Raw genomic sequence first — 23,295 nt, forward strand, 5'->3', positions numbered from 1 at the left:
AAGAGACAAACGGTACATGGTCTCCCTGATAAGTGGATGCTAAATACAAAATGTTAGGTGATACGACAAAACTAACAGGACTTAAGAAACAAAGAACTCCCACTCATCTGGTCGAACCACTACTAAATATCCCCATGCTGCTGATCACATGTATGGTGTATATGTGTACACCGTTATATGTTATAAACTGTGATAGACAATTTGCTCCAGGAAAGTTAGAATGAACTTGTGACTTTAAATGAGAATCATTATTCCACAATACTGTGAAATTTGGGAAATTATGTAATCACTTAATCACAATTTAAAAAAACAGAACCTCGGGGAAGGTAGGGAGGAAAGGGATGGTAGGGGAAAAACAATGGAGGGGGTAACAATGCTCAATAGGAAGTGTACTCATTACCTTACTCATGTAACTGTAACCCTCTGTAGTATCTTTACAATAAAAAAAGAAGTATAGTGTATTTAATTCTTGCAGTTCATTTTGATATACTTCATTATATATGGTCTTATGCACTTATCAGTTGAGTTATTGTGATCCTCTCTTTAGAGTATCATGGACCACAAAGAAAATATCTTTGTGTCCATGTCTTGGAGTTTATTTCACTCAGCATCATTTTATATGGTCATATATACATAGCTATTGAGCTATTCTGCTCATTGGCTAAGATTATTCTAGATGTATACTAATTATTAAAAATAAGGGAGACCATGGGACCTGTGTTTCTTTGTGTCTGGTTTACTTCACTTAATATTATTCTTTTCCAAGTCCTTCCATTTCCTTACAAATGGGGCAGTGTCATTCTTTCTGATGGAAGAATACAATTCCATTGTATCTATACAATCCATTCATCTAATGAGGGGCATCTGGGTTGGCTTCATATCTTAGCTATGGTGAATGATGCTGCTCTAGACACAGTTGTGCTGGTAGCTTTAGCATAGCCTTGTTTGTGGTCATTTGGGTAAATGCCCAGAAATGGGATTGCTGGGTCATTTTTGTTCTCAGTGTACTATGAGGTTTCTTTTTTCTTGTGTTTTTCCCCCTATGGTTTATCCCCTGTTGTAACTATGTTCGATTTTGGTACCCTGGATATTGTATATATGTTTATCTGAACTAGGGAAGGGAAAGGGAACAAAAAAATGGTGAGACAAAGGATTAAGAGAGAACCTATGTAACAGTGATACTCACAAGACAATAGCTCTTCTTGTATAGTTTATCCCATTCTTTCTTACCACACTATAAGAACCTAGAAGCTTCCAAACTAAGAAATGATAGGTCAAAATATTAGTACATATCAATAAATATGTCACTCTACTCTCTTTTCTAATCAAATATACATTGATAGAATATACATGTATAATATATATGTGCATCACATTTATATATTTGTATGGCATCATTTACTAAATAAAATTTCAATATGTATAGCTTAGAGATATTTTAAAGTTATTGAATATATTTAATTTAATTAAGATTTTTCGTTCTGGGCATTTCATTAGATATTTGACACAAGGTTTGTTAGTGTTCTACAAGTACTTTGACGATAAGTCAAACTATAAGAAATTTACTTACACTTTGGATGATGGTTTTATTTCTCCAAAAGCTCAACTCCTTTTATGATACCAAGGGCATATGTTTCTCATTCTTTTTTTTTAATTTTTTTTTGGGGTCCTGTCGTGGGGCCTGAACTCTGGGCCTGGGCGCTGTCCCTCAGCTCTTCAGCTCAAGGCTAGCGCTCTACCACTTGAGCCACAGCACCACTTCCAGCTTTTTTCTTTTTGCTTATGTGGTGCTGAGGAATTGAACCCAGGGCCTCATGCATGCAAGGCAAGTGCTCTACCACTGAGCCACCTTCCTACATTACTGCATTACTTACATTACTTCCTACATTACTACATTACTTACTGCATTACTTACTATTCATAGTTTGTTGAATAGCCTTATACTATTTTTATTTTCAGTCTAGAGTTCCTCTCTTCTGGCTTGACCTAAATGTATCTTTGAGGGTCAGTCTTTACAATAAGTTTGTTGATTTTTTTTTCTTTTTTTCAGTATTGAGTTATGGTCTAATGGATATTTTTGTGCGTGTCTGTAATACATGCACAAAATACTTTTGTAATACTTGAACTGAAAGAGTTTCATAGGTAGTATGCTACTTTAACTGTAATGCAGCTCATTTTTCTTTAGTTATTTTTCAAATAGAGTTTCATTATTTTTAACCTAGGCTGGCCTTTACTGAAGTCCTTCTACTTTTGCCGTTTATATACCTTGGGATGACAGGTATTTACCACCACATCTAGTTTATTGATTGAGTACAGTTATTACTAAACTTTTTCTGGCCTTGGCCTTCAACTACCATTCTCCTGGTCTCTGCATTCAGAGATTTAAGGTGTCACACTCTCATACCTCACCATTTGATGAATATTTGTGCAGTTCCTAAAGCATTGTCTCAATACTGGATCATATCATATCATATCATAAAGTGTTACATGTGCTATTTACTTCTTTTCCTGTCTAGCTTATTAAAAACAGGTCTTTATATCATTCTATCTAAGGCATCTATATTTGAGGTTGATGCTTATCAGTATTTAATCAAATTAATATAAGGAAATGCCCTCATTAAAGCCCTACAGTTAGGCATGGGCTTGAAAATGAAGTCTACTCATCTAAAGGTACACATTTTTTATCACCCCCTCCAACTAGTCAGAGTAACTTGCAGTTTCAAAAGTATTACTAACATGTATCAGCATCCTGTGATATGTAGGTTGCTTAGGAAACCTCTGTGTTCAAAATGCTATATTTCCTTCCTGATTGTTAAATTCTTAACTGCAGGAACATAAAAACAATGAATAACCAAAATGCAAATACTTTAAAAAGAAAAGCTAATTTTCTTCTACCTTCTTTTTTAATTTTTATTGTGAAAATACCTTACAGAGGGGTTACAATTACATGGGCAAGGTAATGAGTACATTTCTTATCAAGCATTGTTGCCTCCTCCTTTGTTTCCCCTTTTAGAACACACATTTGTAGAGCTATGATAACATTTCCTAGTGGCAGATAAGTAGGCAGAATACTAGCCCCTTAGAAGAACAGACAAAATGCATGGAAATAAAATCACCTCTATTTGGCCTGAGGCTGGCATCTTTTGAATCATACATTTACTGATGTCCTTCCTCAACTTCTGGGCTTATTCCTGCTGTCTTGTATCATCTACACAAAAAGGGACTTAATAATACACTAGATATTTTTCCCCAGGAACAATTACAACATTCAAAATTCATTAATCATCTGTATTTTATATAATAAAAGACATGTGCATAAAATAATTTATGGTAATTGAAAAATTAGAGAATTGTGAATACATTCATGGAGATGGTGATGATTGGAACATAGAAGAGGCTATGGATGCCCGAATATTTTCAGGTGCTGCTACCATCCAGACAATTTTATTGTCTTCTTGTTTGCTTGTTTGCTTCCAAGTTTTGACAAGTATGAATAAAACTGTCATAAATATTTGTGTTCATATTTCTGTGATTGTAAGTTTTCACCTTCTTTTTGATAAGTACCATGGAACCAAATAGCTAACATGTATGGTAAGAATACCCTTATTTTTGTTAGAAGCTAACAAATGATTTCCCAAAGTTGTGGTACCACTTGCACTCCCACCATGGATCAACAAGTCTTCCTTTTGCTCCACATTTTCTTAAATTTAGTGTTGTCAAACATCAAAGTGGATGTTAACCATTCTAATAGATACATAGTATTATTCTTTGTTGTGTATTTTCGGATTGTCTTGATTACTAATGTGATGGAGTGCCTTTCTATATGCTTATGCTTCAACTTCATACCACTTTAATGAGAACTTTGTTAAGGGCTATATTTAAATTTGTTAAATTTGTTAAATGGTTTGTTACTAATTTCTTCATATATTTGGAATTACAGTCTGTTATCAAATACATCTTTGTAAAGATATTTTTCTTTTCATTTGTCTTTTCATTCTACTGACAGCATTTTCAAAGAGTAGAAATTTGAAGTTTACCTTATGAATTCTTTGTTTCACCAGCTTTGCCTGTGGCATCCTACCCAAATCTCTGACATTAATTCCAAAGTGATTTAGATGATCCTCCTCCTTTTCCTCCTCCTCCTCTCCATCCTCCTCTTCCTTTTCCTCTTTTTCAGACTGAACTCAGGGACTTCCCAGGTGGACAATCTGCCATAGTTCTGAGTGCTTTTTGTTTGTTTGTTTTTAATGCTTAATTTAGTAAAAACTTGTGTAGGTAGTGAATGGGCAAAAAAAGCACAAAAGGTTCAAGGTGCGGTTGGAGGGGAGTGTCTATATCACAAATGGGACCTGACTCAGGATACGGTCATCGTAACCAGATTTGGGACCCAGGGGTGGATAGTTCTTGAGTAATTTATTGCCTGTCCTCGCAGGCCTGAGGAGAGGCTGGATCAGGGAGGATGTGGCCATCCCTAAGAGTTTAGGGAAGCCACTTGTGTTAGCTGCAGCAGACAGGCCATCTGGTGACCACAAAGGCAGAACGGCAAGTTGCCTTCGTGCCGGGCCACAGCTAGCTCAAGCATGGCTTGCCAAGATAGTGATGAGGTCCACGATGAAGAAAGATCCAGAAACTCAAAGCACGATTTGGCGTCATTAAAAGTTGTGAGAAAGGCTAAGAGTAGAACGTATTGGGGGTGAGGGGGGAGCTAGGGCGGAGAGTCTCTATCATCTTGGTTCAATTGTCAAGTGGGTTTAAAAAGATTACTCCTCCTCATAGAAGCAGAAAACAACAACAACAACAAACAGAAGAGAATTAAGAGCCAATACCAAAGGTGCTGAGGGCCTCATCACTGTGGCTCCAGCTCAGAGGCCAGTAGAACCCTCACTCTTCCATCCAAGTCAGACATAATTTTTGGTGGGGTACTCAGAGGGTCCCCAAGCTGGGGAATGAGGGTCCATGTGGCATAGCAGTTCCTGTAATTGCTGGAAACTGGAGACCCTCCGGAGGGTCAGTGCAGCACAGGAGTCCCCCACCCAGCAGCAAGAGGCCCGAGGCAGCCCCGCCCAGATAGGGGGAGGCTCCCAGTTCCCACTTTTGGGATTTGGCCGCCAGAGGGTTGGAGAAGTCCTGGATAATCACATGAGCTGTCCAATGAGACTGGGATGAGGGTCGGGATCCCTCAGAAGACAAAGACGATGCTAGAGGTCAGCACCAGGAGAACCTGGGAGTCCTTGGCCTCCACACAGGTGGTGCACTTGGCACTGGTGAGCTAGATTAGCAGGCTGAACAGAGACAAGAGGAAAATGATGACACAGAGAGCTCTTGCAGCCTTCAGGTACTGGGGCAGAGCCAGGAACGAGTTGTGCACCTGGCACTGCATCTGACTGGTGTTCTGCACAATGCAGGACATCCGCTGAACTTCCCACACGACCTGAGCCACCACATTGCTATTGCCCATAAAGCCAGTCACCTTCTACATGGACAGAACACCGGACACCAGGGCCTTTATCCAGCCCAACAATGTCAGGAGGGTCTTACCTGATATCCAGGCCAGTATGTCTGTGATCCCCCTTTGTGTACTTCCTCTCAGGTATGTGCAATTGTGACCAGACATGGTGCTCCTTTTCCTCCATATTTCCTCTTCCCCAAACCAGGACAATGGGAGCATGGTAGTGCACTCAACTATTGGTTGAGGTGAACTTTTTCTAGACTCAGATGGCCTAGAAGAGAAGTCTTTCAAACTGCTTCTTTAGCTTCTAGGATTTTAGGCTTCACTCAACTTACCTAGCTTCTTCCTCTTTTCTTTTGTAAACTAATAGGTGTTGGCATTATTATTCATTATATTTGTGTTAGGTGTGCTTTGGTATGTGATTATTTCAAAAGTTAAAAGGAAGGTTTACAAAGAGAAAAATGTCAAGGAAGATTAATTTTTAAGGATGAAAGGCCTATAAGAAAACAATTTTTAGATTACCACAACTCAGAGAACAATGTTCATTTAATGATGCAATGTTAACAAAATGAGAACAGGACAGCTTTGAGAGAGAACACTGTCGTCTTCCTATACTTTTGTATGTTAATATACTTGAGCAGAATTTTTTTTTAATTTCGCTTAAGTTTTTTCTAACTTCAAAGGTTGTACTAAAGGTCTACAATTTAATCTGTCCATTTAAGAGCTTCATGCTTTTTTTTATTATCTTTAAAAAGTAGTTGTTCATGGGCAAGGAGTGTGGTTTAATGGTAGAGTGCTTGCCTAGCACATATGAGGCCTTGGGTTCAATTCCTTGGTACCACATAAACAAAAAATAAATAACATAAATATTTTTTTACGTTAAAAAAAGAAAGCTTTTATTGTAAAGTTTGTTTATATTGTAAAGGGGGTTACAGTTACATAAGTCAGATCATGAGTACATTTCTTTTTCAACAATATCACACCCTCCCTCATTTTCTTTAAGGTTACTCCCTCTTGATACCCCTCTACCTCAAGTAGTACAGTTCATTTCCAACATAGTGTCTAGTGAGTATCACTGCTGAATTTGTTCACTCTTTGTCCCACCATATCTGTGCAAGGAAGCAATTATTAAAGATTAGATAACTGATACAGTTTGAATGAAAATAAAGAAGGTATGAATCTGAAATTTATTAAATTCTAACTAAATGACTACTCTCTCTCCCTTTCTAGTTACTCTCTCTCCTCTTCTCTTCCTACATACTCCCGTATGCACACTATAAATTCTGTTAAGCTCCTATCGTTTTACATTAAAAAATGGAGATAATGTAAACTGAAGAACTTGCTTGAGTTGGGTAAAAGTAGTTGGAAGCTGGCCTGGTTCTACCAGCTGTGTTTTGTTGATCACCTGTACAAATCAATACATTCCTAGAATCCACAACAAACAAGGGCATTTAATGATGGATGAAGCCAAAACTAAACTACTTTGTAATTGCATCTGTAAAAACACACAAATAAATGAACATTGTCCAAATCACAAATGGATGGCAACTCATCCTTACAAATGAGCTGTTGCTATTTATTTAGCATTGCAACTTTGGCTACAGCCTATTCCTCTTTCTTTCTATAAAAAATATGTGGTATATACACGCACACACATATGCACAATAGAATTCTACTCATCTCTCAGAAAGAATAGATATTGTGCTATTTGTAAATGAAAAGACTTAGATAAAATGATACTAGGTGAAGTAAGACAGACCCAGAGAAATGCAGGTTGCGTGATTTTTCCTCATTGTGGTAGCTAGAATATACCTAGAAGTAAATCTAGAAGTAAACACACTGTGTAGCACCCAAGCAGTTGTAAATAAATTTTCTGAAGTATTGCAAACTACATGGAGAGCTCAAATAGCAAAATTCTTTTGAAAGACTAAGTCAAAGCCACAAAATAATTACCAAGAAATGGGTATATGTAAAAGTGGAAATGTGTACTTACAAGGTTGGAGGGCCTACCACTAAGGAAGGGGTAGAAGAATGAAGAGGGGCAGCAGGAATTCATTGTATAAGAATTCATTGTATATACCACAGAATTGAGAAATATAAGAGAAAAGGTGGTTTGAAAGGGGTGGGGGAGAGACATTGAAGGTATTATATTTGTGTTATGTGTACTTTGGTATACCAAGATCAAGATGCATTGCATATATAAACTATTCTGTTAAGTAGAAAAAAAAAACACCAAGAAGCCTCAACACATAACCTAAGGATTAAGAAAAGTCAGGCAAGGGGAACCTATGCAAGAGCGATACTCATAAGACAATATGTTGGAAATGATCTGTACAACTTGGGTGGGGGTTGAGGGGAGGAAAAGAGGGAGAAAAATGAGGGAAGGGGTAACAAGTTAGACGAGAAATGTAATCACTGCCTTGCTTATGTAATTGTAACCCCTCTGTACATCACCTTGACAATAACCATCTCCCATTGTGTGTGGGGGGAAGTGAGGCAAAGGGTGGGTTGAGAGGGGTCGGTGAGAATATTGAATGGGGCAACATTGATCAATGTGTACTATTTTCAGAAACTTAAAGATAAATACTTAAAGATAAAAAATATTCAAAAAATAATACCAAAAATAAAATAATATGTATGAAAAATAAATGAAAAATAATTAGGGGTATGAGAACTCATGTAACTAACCATATTCATAATAGCACCTACTAGAGAATAAAGTTTCACTTAAACTTTCTTTAAACCTAATGCAACTCTTAAGTCTTATTCTCATGATTATCCATGGGCTTTTCCTCATTGCAACAAACAAAATACCCATATTATCCAGCTTGATTGTCACTGGCTATAGGGGGTTAGCAAAGCCAAATATATATGTTTGTTTTAAGATCATTTGCAATTAATAAAATAATTCTTTTTTTAATTTAATTTTATTTTATTTGTGAACATACTGTACAGAGGGGTTACAATTGCATGGGCAGGATAATGCGTACATTTCTTACCAAGCATTGCATCCTCCTCCTTTGTTTACCCTTACTTCAAGGTGGAGAGGAGATCATGACAAGGAAAATTCAGAGTTAAAAGTTAAGGAACATACAAATGTAGTAGATTTCTGTTCTGCACAGTGTCATGTTCCTTTTCTTTTGTTCCTTTGTTGTATTTAATGATTTGTTTTTTAAGTAATGTCTCACTATGTAGGCCAGACTACCTCAGAACTTATAATGATCTTGTCTGAGTATATGTGTATCCCCCAGTCCTGCCAAATTCCTGTACTTTTATCATGTTAATGCAGCCATTTTATGTATAAAATCTAGGACATAGCAACAGTTTTATTATCTCAAGGAAGTCATGTATATCCATTTAAAGGTTGGATAATAAAGTTAAAATTTATTGCTTAATTTTTTTGCATTTGTTTAGAGGTACATTAGCAACAAAAATAAGTGCTCACAGCAACTGTCATGCTCATTAGTTTTTCCTTTCTCCTCTCTCTTAGCTCTAAAAATCTTATGAAAATATATATTCATGTTCTTGTTATTGACACATGCTATGTGAAAAAGGCATCCCAGTAGTTCCATAAAACATTAGATCTCCAAAATGAGGAGAAGTAATGAAGATGAACAAGAAGAGGAGAAAAAAAAAACATAAGCTAAAGAATGACAAAAATGATGAAAGCAAAGAACAGAGACTCAAAGGTATGCTGGCCTCAGTTAATGGTCTGTCTTGCTTTGAACTCCCTGAGTTAAGATGTGATTAAACAATTTTAAAGTCAGAGCCAATAGAAAGGTTGGTGAATCTATGAAAATGGATAAAAGAGGTATTTTAAGAATGTATAAATAAATTTATATAATGAGTTAAATCTGAAATAAAGCTTTAAAAGGAAAAAAATAAAGAGAATTTTCTAATGTTTTCATCTTAAAACACAGGGAAAATGATGTGGTGGTTTAAAACCATAAATTGAAGCTCTTTTTTTTTCTTTTTTTTTTATTGTGAAAATACTGTCCAGAGGGGTTAGAATTACATAGGCAAGATAGTGAGTACATTTCTTATCAAGCATTGTAGCCTCCTCCTTTGTTTACCCTTCCCATCCGTTCCCATCCTCCCTCCCCTGCCACCCAATCCTCCCCCACCCCCCGAAGTTGTAAAGTTCGTTTTTGACATGACAACTTGTACTTTCATTGTTGCAACAGGTCCACCTGTATCCTTATTTAAATGACTTGTTTTTCCCTTTCCCCTCCACAAATTATACCGACATCAAATACAGTGAAAGCATGGGTTGTAATGTGGGGGAGGGACATACAAAGCAACAAAGAAATAATCTTATAAAAAAACATTTAAAATACATATCTTAGGGTTCATTTTCCTAACATCACCTTATCTGATCTTTTCTGCTTGACTCATATATATACTAGTTATTGCAAATAAGGGAAATCATGGGACCTATGTTTCTTTGGGCTTGGCTTACTTCACTTAACATAATTTTTTCCAAGTCTTTCCATTTCCTAATAAATGGGGCAATGTCATTCTTTCTGATGGAGGCATAGAATTCCATTGTGTATATATACCACATTTTCTTGATCCATTCATCTACTGAGGGGCATCTGGGTTGCTTCCATATCTTAGCTATGGTAAATAATGCTGCAATAAACATAGTTGTGCTGGTAGCTTTAGTGTGGTTTTGTTTGTAAACATTTGGGTAAATCCCAAAAGTGGGACTGCTGGGTCATAGGGGAGTTCTATATGGAGTCTTTTGAGGAACCTCCATACTACTTTCTGAAGTGGTTGAACAAGTTTACATTCCCACCAACAATGAAGTAAGGTTCCCTTCTCTCCATATCCCCTCAAGCATCTGTTGTTATTAGAGTTCTTGATTTTTGCCATTCGAACTGGGGTGAGGTGGTATCTCAATGTTGTTTTGATTTACATTTCTTTTATGGTTAGGGAGGTAGAGCATTACTTCATGTGTCTATTGGCCATCCTTCTTTCTTCTTCAGAGAAGTTTCTCTTTAAGTCATTAGCCCACTTATTTATCCAGCAGTTATTTCTTTGGAGATTTGTTGTTGGGGGATTTAATTTTTTGAGTTCCAAGTATATTTTAGATATGAGACCCTTGTTCGTTGTGGGCTTTCTATTGATCTTGCTAGCTATGTCCTTTGCCATGCGGAAGCTCTGCATTTTCTTGCAATCCCATTTGTCCAACCTTTCTTTGATTTGTTGTGTTTCCATGTCTCTATCAAGAAAATTTCGGCCTGTGCCAAGGAGACCTAGGGTTTCTCCTATTCCATCCTGTAAGGTTTTCAGATTGTCTGCTTTGACTCTGAGGTCTTTGATCCATTTGGAGTTGATTCTGGTGCAGGGTGATATATAAGGATCTTTGATATTTGTTCCATGCACAAGTGGATTAGACGTTTCTCTCCTTGAACATGGTCCATGCCCTTCTACCTATTTCAATGAGTAGATTGCATTGCAAGTGATGGTGTGTGACTTCTAATGTTAGCTTAGAAAAATATATTTAGCATCTGCTGATTTATCTGGGAAATTTCACTTTGGGAGCCTTCAACAACCACATAAGAAATCCTTCTATGCCATTGAGGAAAACTTTTATGCAAAAATGAATGACAGGCCTCCATTTGTGCATGCATCATTTATTAGTTTTGCTTGGCTATAATAAAACACTTGAGTATGGGTACTTTCTTTTTTTTAAATAAGTTTCCTTATTGTGAAAATACCGTAAAGAGGGGATACAATCACATGAGCAAGGTAATGCGTACATTTCTTATCAAGCATTGTTGCCTCCTCTTTTGTTTTTCTTTTACTATCCCTTCCCTCCCATCTCCACAACTACATTCTCCTCCTTTTATTGTTGCATTGTATGTCCCTCCCCCACAGTATAACCCCTGTTTTCACTGTATTTGATGTTGGTATAATTGGGGGAACAGAAGGGAAAAAACAAATTGTTTAAATAGGGATACAGGTTAACCCATTGCAACAATGAAATGTATAAGACGCTATGTCGAGTCTGGGTACTTTCTAAAGGAAGTATTATCACAGTTTTGATGGCTGAAAGTCTAAACATCCTGCAATAGTGATTGTGAGGATGCAATTGGTGTATCACACATGGCAGAGAGAATAATGGAAGGATCAGATTGGAGAAGAAAAGCACATGGTGAGATAGAAAGCTAGAGACAAGAAGGGGCCAGTCTTGCTCTTATACAAAATGTCCCTCTTGAGAACTAACCAGAGTTTCATAAAACTACATCAGTTCCGTCTGAGTGCAGCACTCCCCAGTGACTTGCTTCTCCTCATTATGCCTGGCTCCTAAGGCTTCCACACCATCTCTCACGGATGCCACACTGAGAGCAACAAGATCTGAACACATGAACACTCCCCAGCTGGTATTCCTATCCCATCCTCTTAGATCAGGATGTCAAGCAACATCTGACTTCCAAATAATTTGGATTCTTCTTCAAATAAGATTTCCTGCTGAACCCAATAAATTTTGGATTTGTAATGCAAATAAGTCTTCTTGCTTCTTCCACTTGAAGAGAGTGGCTTGATAGAGCATGAGATAAACAAAACATAGGGTATGCTACGGATCTCTCCAGAAGCTTATCTTAGTATAAAATGGTAGCCAAAGATGTTATATAGCACATTTTCCTCAACTTCTGTTTCTTGTTCCATGGAAAACTCTATTTTAAACAGCAACAAATAACCATATATAAAATTAATTTTCCATAATTAATATTTTCACATTTAGAAAACATATTATGTTTTTTTTAACATATCTAACATTGTTGAAGAAGCTCAAATGCAGTCAGATTCTTAGTATTTTATTTATTTAACAAAAGAAGCACTATGTGCTGGGTATCAAAAGTTCATACCTATAAGTCCTAGATACTTAGGCAACTGGGACCTGGAGGATCATGGTTCAAATTTATCCCAGGCAAAAGTCTGTGTGACTTTATCTCCAACATAACCAATATAAAGCTGTGCTGGAGCTGTGGTTCAAGTAGAAATGATAGAGCAGCAGTGTGAATAAGCAAGCCAAGCAAGTATGAGGCCCTGAGTTCCAATATATACTATGTATATATGTGTGTGTGTATATATATATATATATATATATATATACTATGATATATATATATACATATATATGTATACATTCTATGAACCCTTACAAGTGTTTACCCATTGTGACTGGATGATGCTCTGTATGATTCTTTTCTCTTTAATAAGTGATAGATGTCATGGCTTGACTTCTAAATAATAACATCACAAAAATGACATACTATCAGTTCTACAATTAAATTATGAGTATTATGATTTCAGTCTTTCTAGAAAATTCTTCTAGTTTTGATGAAGGAAACTGTTACATTAAACTATCTACCATGGCAACTATCTGATGTCAGGCTCCAGAAAACAACCAGGTAGATAATGTGGCCTTCCATAGATGACCCCATGAGAAAATAAATTCTTTCAACAGATATTTGTGTGTATTTGGAAGCAGGTCCTTCCTGGATGAATCTTTAAATTCAGCTTTGTAAAAAAATGAAGAAGCTGAAGTCCTAGTTAAACCATGATCAGAGTCCAAACATGAAGGAACTGAAATGTGAAATTTGTACTGTTTGAAGATATTGTGTTTTGGAATAAATTTTCAAATGCATCAATAGATAGATAATCTACCTGCATTGAGAAAACTAAAGCACAAACATATTTACTAGTTTATGTGCTCAAAATAACTATTATAGGTTTAGTATTAGAGAAATTATCCATTAACTTGAATTAATTCTTTCTATTCTATTCTGTTATTAAATTGGACCTAAGACATAGCTCAAAGCAGGGCAATTTATTAGAGATTTCAGTAAAAAAAAATGAAAACCTATGCCCCTACTGCTGTCTCCATTAGGTAAATTCATAAAGATTAAAAATTTAAAGGTAAGAGATTCAAGTCAAGTTAGTGTCAAAAGACTATAAAACTTATTTTGCATTTGTTTTACACATGTCAAGAGGATTTTTTATTGTATTGTTTGGCAGTTATTTCTTCTTTCTTTTCTTTAGCTGCAGTTTATTCCCTTTATTCACTGTTTTTTTTTATTTCTGTAATTTTTGTCTTCTATATAAGTTCATCTGATTTAAGGAGGGGAAGGGGACTGGGACAAGGGGTGAACCAATTCAACAGTGATACTAGACACTATGTCAAAAATGAACTTTACAACTTGGGGGGGTTGGGAGGGGTAAAGTGAGAGATAATGAGGGAGGAGGGAACACTGTTCAAAACTAAATGTACTCATTACCTGACATATAACCCCTCTGTAATCACCTTTGTAATACAATTTAAATTAAAAAAATTACATCACACATATTCAGTTCTTGAAACAATGGCTTTGGTATCTAAGTTTCTGCAGGAGACTCATTTCATAGAATACTTCTAGATATCATCAACCTTTTATTTCATCATTCTTGGAAAGATCTGAAGCATAGGCACTTTTATTACAAAGTTAGATTAATGTGTTTCATCCAGAATAAAATCCATATACAAGGTACATATTTTAGTTTTGTAGTGTAGAAATTACTATTAACTTGCCTGTTGTGACCTGTTCACTTAAATGGCACTGTGCACACTCTAACCTGCCTCCCAACTAAAACCTTGCAATACCATTGCTTCTGAATTCACTATGCTAGATCTGCTATAGTTCTGCTGAAGGTAGGGTGCAGAATACCTTTATATCCCTACAGAGGGTCACTCTTTGTTGGTGTAAGTGCTTCATTGTTTCACAAACCCCATACTGTTCACAGCATGCATTAAATAGTGGCTGGAGCAGCATATCCTCACTGATGCATATCAGCATTCTTTTTCTCTCTGTGCTTCCTTGTTGCAGACTCGGAGGTGCCAGGAGCTGGCTATGTGTGAGCACAGGTTCCGTGGCCATGGACTCCAACCCTCGGGGCTGCAAGTACTTGCTCTTTGGTTTGAGGAAGTGTTCCTTTCAGCTTCTGGGTCTGGGGGCTTATCTTCGGAAGCATGGTAGATAAAGTTTGATTTAAATTGAATGAGGAAGAATGCATACTCTTTGCACTTGTTGGAGCAGTGGTTTCTAAAAGGTTGTGATGCAAGCATTTGACAAAATAGAAAGTGTATATCGCTGAAGCTTTTTCTGGAATAAACAGGGTTGTGCCATCAGCCTTCTTTCCATCTCCTTCATCAATCCCCTTGCCCCTAGGGAGCTCCTGTTCCTGGTGCAGGTGAAGTACGGCACCTCCTTGTGGAAATCCACATGTGTTATCATCACTGCCTAATTTCTTTTCTTCAGTTAGCTTCATATATTTTAACACAAGTTAACCCTAGCAGGAAATTTGATCTCTGTGAACTGCATTAAAGCTACTTGTATCTCTCCATTTGTACCTCAACATGTTTACAGGGGTCACTTCTGTTCATGTTATTATTCTCACATGGTCAAAACCTTTCATGGCTGACATTTATATAGAATGTCAGGGAAGTGCTCTTTTTCATTCAGAAGCTGTGTGGAATTGAATAAATGAGCATCTCACTTTGGCTGGAATAAGAAAAAAAAAAACGACAAATTACTGCCCCCAGAAAGAGATCTTGAGCAATTATCTTCAGAGAGATGAGAAAGCACAGATACGATTTTTAGGTGGCTGAACAAAAATAGCTGAAAAGTAATTCAGGGAAGTATGAGGAGAAGCATGAGTTTTTTCTGATGAAAAGACTGAAGGCTGAAAGAGATCATAAGGTGGTTATTATTTTCTAGGAATTAAAAAGGACAGAATTTCCTGTGATGTGGGAATGCTTGGTGAGTTAGTTCTAGTTTCAGTTCAGCTAAACCACATTCTCTATGACTTAACAGCAGACTTAAGCTTTCTCAACTCCACTTTTCTTTTCTTTTTTTTAAATTTTATTTTATTGTAAAGATACTCAACACGTACAAATATATAGGCAAGAAGAAGCTGACGTTAGGATTATCATGAAGGTTAAATATGACAGAAATGTAAAAAGCTTATTACATTGTTGTGCAGAAAGTAGTTAATTATGTCCCTTCTTCCTTAATTTCCCAGAGTAGCCTTGTCTGCAAAGTTTTACCCTTTGAATTTTACCGAGGCAGTGAAATATCTAATTAATTATAGTAACTTGACAAGACACTGGAAATAAATTGTAAGATAACTGTAAAATAAGCAATGATAGCCATTTCTGATAGTGCACAAATGAGGCAATAAAAATGTTGAACTGAGTTCCTACTCACCATCCACATTAATTGGTCCTGCATATTCATAAATGCATTACAAAGACACGATGTTATAAGCATCAAACATGCATCACATTTTTCATTAGCCGTTCCACACAGTACAGGATACTTTATTATGGCATCCAGAATTCTGACAAAGGTTAATTTGGGACTGAGAGTTCTGGATGCAGACCAAACTACCAATCAAATGTGAAACAGTGTACACATTTCAAATCCATAAGAATGTAGAACATTGAACTTTCAGTTACATGAGAAGATGACAGAAGTTTACAGAGCACAGGGAAACTGGGTGAACGGAAAGAAATGAGGCTGGTCTCTTTTAGAAATTAAAACATCTTAAGGATATTGAGAGTAAAGCTATATATCAACAGCAGTCTGGTTACCTTTTCTCCAGTGTATTAGGTAGAGTTGAGTGAAAATAAATATTTCTTTTCAATTATGCTAATATTCATGACAATTGTAAATGGCATTACCACTAGAAAGATATCTGGAAGTTCTTTACTGTAAAAAGAGTCTAGTAGGGTACAACTTGTTTAAAGAGTATGTTTTGTACGCATACCCAAGATAATAAATATATTGAGCACACCTAAGTAATTTATGTGTTATAAGATGGAAGAATATTGAAGACTTCTTTTATGTTTATCAAAATTTATATTTTACTATATCAAAATTTATATTTACATATATATAGTAAAACAAATAGTATAAATAGTAAAACAAATATAAAAATACTGTTATTATTTCAAATATATGAAAGTATTGGATTTATTTGGGAAAATAATGTTCCGGGCATGCCTGGTGCTAATGTTTCATCAGACCGAATTATTATTCAAACTTAATTATTTCATCATGACCGAAATTTGGTATTGAATAAGAGCCATGATTCAAAAGCTGGGTGTTTGTTTTCAATGCACCCACCATTCATATTAGCACAGCATTAAACATAAATGAAGCAAAAAACAATTTAAAGCAATGAATGTATAAGAAGAGTATTACCACAACCACTTATCCCATAGAAAACTATACATGCAGTCATAACAAAATAAAACCTTTATTGATTTTTCAATCTCTAATCAACATGGTAGGCCAAGCATAGATCATAAAATTATATTATAAAATATAATTAATATGCTATCAATATTGACAATAAAAACTAAGATAAAACGAATTCAGAGGAAGAAGAGGAACACAATCAAAGAAAATGGTTGGTGATTTTGCTTATCTTACAAAATGAATAGCTCAAAAAGAGCTGCCAGAAAAACCAAGATCTGAAGTAATAACAACTTGATAAAATTACTAATGTAATAAGCCAAAAAAATGTAAATAGTGCTTTGTTTAGGAAAGAATTTTTCTAAATACACAGAGTTCTCAGTGGTTTTAGAACTTAAATAGGGATGCTACAATTGATTAATAAAATCAAAATCTTGTACTAAAAAACTCAAGACAGTGGCTATATCTTGGAACGAGGACTATGACAAGAAAAACAAAATATAGAATACAAACATACACAGATGAGACTGCGTATGCTACATGAGTGTCATATAAGCACAAAGATGACTTTGACTGTATACATATTTACATGTGTGTTTGAGTGTATATGTGAGTATGTATGCATCAAAGTAACTTAGATATAGAGAAAGAAAAAGAGAGAGTAGGAAAAGGAGGGAAGGGAGAGAGAGGAAGAGGCAACTAGAAAGTGGAGGGAAAATAGGACTTAACAAGACCCTTGGATTTTTCCTGAGCTCTGCTAGTAGTTAGCAACATTGATACAAAATGACTATATTTTACTTCATGATAATACTGGAGGAGAAAATTGGTGGTAAAGTTTAATTGTAAGAATGTTTGTCAAGTACTTCTACTTGTACTGAGGCTTCATATCTAGAAAGGATTTTTAACAACTGTAACTGAATGATCACATAGGTCAGAAAACAAATAGCACATGTGAAATGTATATCAAAATCTCAGTGACAATAAATTAATTTTATATCAAATCCTCATTATTTTTCTTTTTTGTATGTTTTTATTGTAAAAATGTTGTATAGATGGGTTATAGTTACATGAGTAAGGTAATGAGTACATTTCCTATTGAGCATTGTTGCCTCCTCCTTTGTTTTCCCCCTACCATCCCTTCCCTCCCACCTCCACAGCTACCTCCCCCTCCCCATGCCAAAGTTGTAACATTCATTTTCAACATAGTGTTTTGTATATCTCATTGTTACAATGGGTCAACCTGTATCCTTATTTAAGCATTTTCTTTTTTCCCTTCCCCTCCCCGAATTAGAGAAGTGTATATATAAGATGCGGGACACCGACATCAAAAACAGTGAAAATAGGGTTATACCATGGGGCAGGAACATAAAAGCAAAAACAAAATCACATGGTACATTATAAATGTGTTAGAAACCAAAGCAAGAAAGAAAAAAACATATTTTTGTCTCTATCTTGGGGTTCATTTCACTTAACATCATCTTATATGTTCCTATGTACATAGCTTTTGGCCTTTTCTGCTTGTCCTATACATATACGTACTAGTTATTGCAAATAAGGAAAACCATAGGACCTATGTTTCTTTGGGCCTCATCATTTTTATAATGTTAAGTTACCCTCATAAATGATACATTATAGAAATAGTTAATAAAGAGGGGTGTCAAGAATTGAAGAACTATGGATCAATGGGCTCATTTTTTGATGTAAGTGAACAGATTGAGAAGTAAGCCCAACAGAACAGTATCATTTCTAGTTTCTTCATATAGTGCATTAGATAAACTTCCATGGACCAAAAGAAGTCACCTTAGCAAACCAAAAGTCAATTAGGCTTAGCTTATAGAAGTAGAAGAAAATGTAAAGACACATGTAAAAATGTGTAGCTAAGAGGAACCCAATTAATTCAGATCAATGAAATCACCCATAATGTGTCACAAAGGCCAGTTACTTGCAAGTAAAGAAGACAAACAAGTATTTGTATGAACTTTCTTTGAAATGACTTTCCTTCTTTAAAATTTTTTTCAGGGAAGTTGCTCTGTGGCTCGAGTGGTAGAGTGCTCGCCTTGAGCTGAAGAGCGCAGAGACAGTGCCCAAGCCCAGAGTTCAAGACACATGACCGACCAAAAGAAAAAAAAAGAGAGAATTTTTAAAACAATTTTCACTATACCCATTCTCTACAAATAGTGCATTTTTTAATTTTTAAAAGACAACTTGGAATATAAGAAAGCCTTAAACAGCATAAAAGAAGACATATTTAATTTCGAATCCACTAAAAAAGAGGCTGCACAAACTTCTATTTGTGACAAACATGTCAACATTTCACTTATGCTGACTTGGCAGTAATAATTCATCTAATCTGTGTTTAGATAAACAAAGTAGCTTAAAATTCCATATTTATGTGGCATGTTCTTGCTTTATTTCTATAGGAAAAAAACATCTGCATTAATGTGTATCTTAATATTGAGCATTTCTCAAAGTGTTGGGAACACTGGGATGTATGTTTATAGTGATGTCAAGGCAAAGGCCACAAGGTAAAGGCAGTAAAGGAATGGCTGAAATTGATACTATAAATAAAGCTGTTAACTCTAGAAGGAGACAGCTATCCATTGTTTATCAAGAGCAGGAAAAAAAAATTGAGGTGTTCAGTAGTAAAGTTGGAAATAGTCCTTCCAGAATTGATTGCTCCAAGTCACATGAGATTGGACAAGACATGGGAAGCATAAAGAGTGGGGTAGATTTTGTTCTGGAGAGAAGCAGCTACTATCAACTAATACTTCACAAGAAGGAACAGAGAGTAGATTCATTTGGTTCATGTCATACAGTAAATATTAGGAGTAAATCAAAACACTTTAGCATTAATGTTTGATCTAATAACCAATATAGGAGATGATAGCATTGTTTAATTTACAATAGTAAGTAGTTATTATTATTGTTGTTGTTGTTGTTGTTGTGGGGCTTGAACACTAGGCCTGGCCACTGTCAAAAACTCTTCAGCTCAAGGCAAGTGCTCTACCACTTGAGCCACAGTGCCACTTCTGGTTTTCTGAGTGGTTTATTGGAGATAAGAGTTTCAAGGAGTTTCTTGCATGGGCTAGCTTTGAATCAGGATCCTCAGATCTCAGGCTCCTGAGTAGCTAGGAATACAGGCATGAGCCACAGGCGCTGAGCTAGTAAGTTATTTTTTTAAAGTCTATTTGCTCAAATGTATAAGTATGACTGCAACTTTCTCAAATACATCAATGTGTCTAGATCAAAATCCGTGCATTAACATTTTATCAACAAAATGATTGCAGTTTAATTAGTTATTTAAATTGTTTTTGTTTACATAAAGTCACCCTAGATCCTGCCTGCAATCTCACATAAGAATTTGTGTGTGCATCAGCAGAAACATAGTGCAATGGGGCATCTCTCACCCTGACAGCTGGGGGAAGCTTTTCCAGAGACTGCAAAAATGGAGGTGTCACTTACAAACACAATCAAGTGACAGCATGGATATTTGATATATTTAAACGATGCCTTTTACCTAACTTTGGAAAACACTTGACCAAGCAAATTTTCACTTATCACAGCATGATTTTCAGGAATGAGAGTATATGTAGTTTTGGTTTTGCTTTTTTTTTTTTGATATTACCTCAACAAATTTGTTTGAACATCTAGTTTGAAATCTGACTCATGAATTCTCATGTCAATAATGAAGACTGTCCTCATAAAGAAGAGGCAGATGCACTGATAATTACTGTTATTGCTATAGGAGGCTGTCCTGAGTATTCAGCAATATAAAGGAATAGCCCCAGTCTGGCCTGAAGTAACTCTGGGAAGTTGGGAGAGAAACTTATAATTGAATTGAGTCTTTAAGGAGACATAGAATTTAGCCCAAGAACCAGGGGATTATGCTCTTGACACTGAGGAAGCATATGCAAAGGAACAAAAACAGAAAAGAGTTTGCTGTGTAAAAGAGATACCTAAAATCTATGGTGAGTGAACTTGTAGAAGACTAAGTCTGGTAGAGAATGAGGTTGTTGAGATTTTATAAAGGCATCATGGACTCACTGAAAGCTTTGTCTTTGGCAACTGGAGATTACATCATTTCTGTATGTTGATTACTAAAATACATTAGGAATATACATTTGATTGTTTGTTATTATGGGTCTTAAACTCAGGATCCTGAGCACTGTTCCTGAGCCCTTTGGCCCAAGGTTAGGAGGCCACCACTTTGATCCACAGCTCCTCTTTGGGTTTTTGAGGGGCTAATTGGAGTTAAAGTGTCACAGAGACTTTTCTGCTCAAATTGGCTTCAAACCATGATCCTTAGATCTTAACTTCCTGAGAATTATAGGTGTGAGCCAGTGGAACCCTGTTTAAAAATATACTTTTAATATGAATATGTATCTAAGGGTGATATTCCAGTATTATTATGCCAAAATAGTAGGAGTAATATAAAACATTCATACAAACAAAACATGATTTACAATGACAAGATAAAATTATGATTTGGCCAATGATATTTTCTTTCCACACATTAATAATTCACCACACATATTATTGGGAGGTATATACTCATTTTGGAAGTCTACTTTATGCACAAACATGAAGAGTTTATAGCAGAGAGAACAGACTTGTATTGTAGCAGAATGGGGGTGAGAAGCAGGAGCCACACTCAGAGAGCAGAAAGAAGCAAAGGTGATAAGGATTAGACTAGTAAGATGGGAAGCAAATACATTTTTGATGAAATAAAAATAAGTTGGACATACTCATTGTCTCTGAATGGCAACTTCTGTAATTATATCTGAGTGGTAAGTGTATGTATCATTAAAGAATTCAGAACTATCCTAGATATATACTAATAATTACAAATGAGGAAAACCATAGAGCTTATGTTTCTTTGGGTCTGGCTTACTTCACTAAAAAGATTTTTTTCCAAGTCTTTCAATTTCCTTACAAAAGTGGCAATGTCATTCTTTCTGATAGAAACATAAAATTCCATTGTGTATATATACCACATTTTCTTGATCCAGTCATCTACTGAGGGGCATCTGGGTTGGTTCCATATCTTTGCTATAGTAAATAATACTGCAATGAACATAGTTGTGTTGGTAGCTTTAATGTGGCCTTGCTTGTGATCATTTGGATAAATGCCCAGGAGTGGGATTGCTGGAGAATCATTATAGCTCAATAGCTATGTACATATGACCATACAACATGATGCTTAATGAAATGAACTCCAAGACATGGAAACAAAAGGTTTTTTTTTTTTGGATGTTGTCCTTGTTGTCACCAATGTACTGTTTCTAGTGCTTTCTTCTTATTTTATTTCATTTTTCTTTTCCCATTGGCTTATCCCTTGCAATCACTGTATTTGAATCTGGTGCTTCCTTCTTGTATATGCATTTATCTGATTTGGGGAAGGGAAGGAAAATAGCAAAATGCTGGACAAAGGGGTGGGGGGAGAGAGAAGGGATAGTGAGAGAACAAGAAAGGAGTGGATAACAATGTTTGACAAGGAATGTACTCATTACCTTGCTCTAGTAACTGTAACCCCTCTGTACAGCATCTTTACAATAAAATGAAAAAAAAAGAAAAAAATTCAGAAAATTTAAGAGGTCAAGGCACCATATCTTCAGAAACTTGCTTTCCAGCCAAACAAACTCAAAAAATTGCTAACAAAATTTTTGTTGCACTTTGCTATTTACTTAATAGTTTACCAAAATAAAATGTCCATTTAAAGGCTTTTATTTAGCTCTTTAACTCACTAGGGAGGAGATAAGTGGTTATTTGAGACAGGTTGATACTATAACAGCAGAATGAAAGTTTTAGTATGTTTTCCCCAACCCATCTCTCAGACTCACTAGCTAAATACCAGTGTGTGTCTAGTAAGATACAGGGGCTGAGCATGGGGAGTCTAAAATAGATAACTTGGGAATATAAAGGATATTATTAAAATTTCTTTTCTGAATTCCTATTGAATTCCAATGCTAGACCTCTGATAAAAATCTAAAAAGAAAGGCAGATTTTTCCATCTTTCTAGTCATCTTCTGCAACTCTGAAATCATTTGTAGCACTGGAGAAATCCCTAACACCAGACTATAAAAGTAATTTTTTGTGATCTAATAACCTTTACAGAAGATCAAAGCCCTTTATAAATGTTTGTTTCAATCTTGCAGCATCTCTGAAACAACAGAAACCTGAAAAAAGGCCAATTTGAGGAAGGAAGCAAAAATATAGACAAAACAGAGCTAAGAATGGGAAGACTTCTGGTGATTGTTTTTGGTCTTCAGCAGCATCATTGTAATGATGTTGAAAACAATAGAATTTTTCATATTATTATGAGAAAAGAGAAATGGTAATCTGTGGATAAAAGGAAGAAGAAGTAAAAAGGATAATGGGTTAGTAGTCAATGAAAATGCTTTTTTTTGGCATAGGGGAAGAGCAGTGTTAGTTGAAAAGAGGGCCACCTGAGACAAGTTTTCTTCTTTGTAATTCATTTTTGAGTTGATTCCCTTCACTAACTTTTCCACAGCTGCTTACAACATAATATTCCTAGCCTCTGTCTCCCAAGTATCTGGGACTATAGGCATGTACCGCCAAACCTGGCTCATTACTTCTGAT

At 35.8% G+C, this 23,295-nt stretch overlaps 1 pseudogene; it reads right to left on the reverse strand.

Moving 5' to 3' along the window:
- Positions 1–4,898: 4,898 nt before the first annotated feature.
- LOC105997395 lies at positions 4,899–5,668 on the reverse strand (annotated as a pseudogene).
- Positions 5,669–23,295: the final 17,627 nt, after the last annotated feature.

The sequence above is a fragment of the Dipodomys ordii genome, unplaced genomic scaffold (assembly GCF_000151885.1).
Source record: "Dipodomys ordii isolate 6190 unplaced genomic scaffold, Dord_2.0 Scaffold144, whole genome shotgun sequence".
Classification (NCBI taxonomy): Eukaryota; Metazoa; Chordata; class Mammalia; order Rodentia; family Heteromyidae; genus Dipodomys; species Dipodomys ordii.